Raw genomic sequence first — 3,781 nt, 5'->3', positions numbered from 1 at the left:
CAACACTCGCTAGAGAAAGATCAAAAGAGCAAGAAAGGGGAAAAACACCTCCAATGAGGTATGATCAAATCCTTCTTCATTTCTTCATCCTGTCAAGTTTTGGGGCACATCTGCAAATATACTTGGCCTGTTTTTCAAGCGACAAGGGCTGGGATTTGAACTGCACATTGTCCATGAGGGCTCTGGCTCCTTTAACCACCAGGCCACAGGGTCAGCCCTACTTTAATGTTTTCTAGTTTACTTTATTTCATTCTAAATGGTTGTGATCCACTAATGAATTGTGACCTGTAGTTTGACACCTCCATCTCAGACAGTCCCTAGAACTTGCTCCTCTTGCCAAGAATGAGCTGAGTTTGTCACTGTCAGTGCACAAGACCCTCTGTCCACCTGGACTTTTGTAATCTCTGTATGTCAGAAACAGATTGCCGTTACCTCCACAGTCTCAAGTATGTCCAGATAACTAGACCCAAGAGCCATTTACCAGTCTCTGCACCAATACTTCATGACTCCTGATGGGCTGTGAGCTGTGAGCTGTGAAGAGGGGGGGAAATTCAAAGTACTTAAAAATAAAAATGTAAATATTATCTGTGGTTTCCAGAATAACTTCTGAAAATATTGTGCTTAGTACAAAAGCACAGTGCTTCTCGCCTGAAGAAAGGCATGCCGGTTCCTTGTCTCAGTCTCACGTCAGTTTAACACAGCAGTAAAAGGCACACGTTTCCCATTTCGTCCTCCCATCCAGAGACTCTGTAGTCAAGGCTGGGTTTTTTTTCTATTTTTTTCTTTAAACTTCCTTAGTTGCCTTTCATCTTGCAATCTATTTGCAGTCCTTGGTTGGAAATAGGTTTTTATTTAGCTGCATGTGCAGTTGGCAAGCAGAATTGGGGAAGCTTCTGTCTGCCACAGCAGAAATGTGGAGAGGCGGATGTAGTGTACTTGATGGAGTCTGGACGAGGAAAACCTGGGTTTGCAGGTTCCACTGTTTGTGAATTACTCTGCCCAGGAAAGAACCATTTACTTTCTCTGAGCTCCAGTTTAATATCGAACATAAAAGGTTCCTATTGGATGCCAGGCACAGTGCCAGTTTGAGAGGATAAAGATGACAGATATAGAGCTCATATCCCCCAAATAGAGATGACAATACTATAATATACAATTCTCATAGTATTATCAGGATTAAAAGAGAACACACAGGAACTACCCGGCACAATGTTTCCACCACATTAGATTATCTCACCATGTTCAGATTGCTTAGCTTTTATTTGGAGCTACTTTGTTATGGAATATAACAAATAACAAGCCTTTAGACAAGTACCCCAATGTACATGCTCAGATAAATTCATTATTAAAAAGGAAATACTCAAGGGAACCAGCAGTTAGCGTAATGGCTATGTCGCTGGACTCCTACATAGTCGACGGGTGGTTCGCGTCCCGGACCTGGTGGCTTAAAACTCACGCCAGGTGCGTGTGTGTGGGTGCCCAAGATCCCAAGAGGAGAATGGAGGAGAAGGGATTGCGGCGTGACCATCCCCCCTGGGGGGTGATTTCTCACTTTCTGTCTCTATGTCTCTGTCTGTCTGGCGAGCACACCTGCCCTATAGCGAAAACCTCTCCAAAAAAGAAAATACTCAGGTAACTCCAATGTAGGTACCTAAATAGATCATTTCTATCTATGAACTCTAGAAATCCCCACTTGCTCCACACAGTAACAGCCTCCCCTTCCTCTAAAGGCAGCCACTTTCTTGGCTTGCACAGTTGCTGTTCCGAATGCCTTCCAACCAGAGACGCGTTCTAAACATGACGGTTTTATTTAGCCTGATGTTGAACTTTATGCCAATCTGTTCTAACTGGCTTCTTTGACTTAACACTCTGTTTTTAAAATTACCACATTGTAAATGCAAATAGCAGTAAATTAATTTCTACTGGTGTATAATATTCAATTGAATACATGTGTCACATTTTTTTTTTTGAGAGGTTTATTTGCTACAGGGCACGTGTGCTAACCAGACAGACAGACAGAGAGAGAGAGAGAGATAGAAAGTGAGAAATCACCCCCCAGGGGGGATGGCCACGCCGCAATCCCTTCTCCTCCATTCTCCTCTCGGGATCTTGGGCACGCACACACACGCACCCGGTGTGAGTTTTAAGCCACCGGGTCGGGGACTCAAACGGCGGTCGACTACGTGGGACTCCAGCGACATAGCCATTACGCTGACTGCTGGTCCCGACATTTTCTTTTTTTAATCCACTCTATTAATGATAGGCATTTGATTTGTTTCCACTATTTGGTTATTATGCAAAATGCTCCTATGACAGTTCTTGGACATGTCTTTTGGTACATCTAAACCTGCCTTTCTGGACAGAAGATGCCTAGGCAAAGTATTGCTGAGTCATATGGCCTATGTGTCTTCCTTCCTGTTGAATCATGTCTGGCAGCTTCTCCGCTTTGGTTGTGCCACTTTACACTCTTAATCAGCAGTGGATTGCAGTTGCTTTTGCACCACTTTTTCACCAACTCTTGTAACAAATAGACTTAATTTTAGCTATTCAAATGAGTATCTAGTATCTCAATTTAGCATAAGTCACATATGCATCATTACTAACAAGATTTAGGATCTTAATCAGCCATTTGTATTTTACCTTATGTAAAATACCTGTTTAAGATTTCCACTTTTTTTTTTAATTGAGTTGTCTTATTCATTTATTTTTTTCCATGAGAGAGAGGAAGAGAGAGACAGTTATCTTCAATCAGGTCTTCGTGTCTTGATCCACCCCATCCTTGGCCAGCATGTGTGCACACCAGGTGTGTAGAGGAAGGCCCCAAGTCATGAATCAAGGACCTTCCTATGTGGCTCCAGTAGTGTCACCACTTGACCACCATTTGGCCCCTGTATGTGATCTTTAAATCTCTTACTGATGTCTTTTGATGAATAAAAGTTAGTAACTTTAATATTAGTCTACTGTATTATTTCTTCTTTTCTTTGCAGTTAGTGTTTTCCCTTGTCCCAACAATATTTACTGAAAAGACCATCTTTCCCTTCCCTATTCTCCAGTGCTACTTCTGTGATAAAATATCCATGTATGTGCAGTCTGCTTGCAGGCTCTCTTTGTGGTTTCAGTGACTTACATGTCTATCATTTTAACAATCTCACATATTTTCTATATCCTTACTATTTTCACTTACTTTTAAAATTAATTACAGAAAAATGTGTTATTTCTCAGTATGATTGTGAATTTGCTACCCAATTTACTTTGTAACTCTATGAATTTTTGCTGCATATGCTTTGAAGCTAAGTTATTAGATGCATATAATTATTTTTTAGAGAGACTTTTGATATATAGTGCATGTGCTCACTGGAGAAACAGATATAGAGAGAGAGAGAGACAGAGAGAGAGACAGAATGTGAGAAATCCCCGCCCCCACCAGTGGGGATGGCCACATCGCAATCCTTTCTCACACCCAGTGTGAGTTTCAAGCCTCTGGATCTGAGACTCGAACCACAGCCACATGGGAGTCAGCAATGTAACCCTTACACCATCTGCTGGTCCCAATGCACACAATTTTTTGATTTGTTATACATTCTTTGTGAATTAAACTTATATAATAAAGTGTAACTTTTTATGTCTAGTATATTTTCCTTTGTGTGCATACGAGAGAGAGAGAAAGCTCCCATTCAATGGAGCCTAGTCACACTGCAATCCCCTTTCCTTCATTTGTCCTTCCCACCAGGATTCTAAGCAAGCAGGTACATGCACCTGGTGTGTTTTTATTTTTCCATTA

At 41.4% G+C, this 3,781-nt stretch overlaps 1 pseudogene; it reads left to right on the top strand.

The window, feature by feature from the left end:
• LOC102479266 (spindlin-1 pseudogene) overlaps nucleotides 1-3,781 on the top strand; it is a 21,826-nt pseudogene continuing 18,045 nt past the window's right edge.

Source organism: Tupaia chinensis, unplaced genomic scaffold (assembly GCF_000334495.1).
Source record: "Tupaia chinensis unplaced genomic scaffold, TupChi_1.0 Scaffold000208_1, whole genome shotgun sequence".
In the NCBI taxonomy this organism is placed as follows: domain Eukaryota; kingdom Metazoa; phylum Chordata; class Mammalia; order Scandentia; family Tupaiidae; genus Tupaia; species Tupaia belangeri.
Note: the sequence above shows the minus strand (reverse complement) of the source record. Positions and strands in the feature narration are given on the sequence as shown.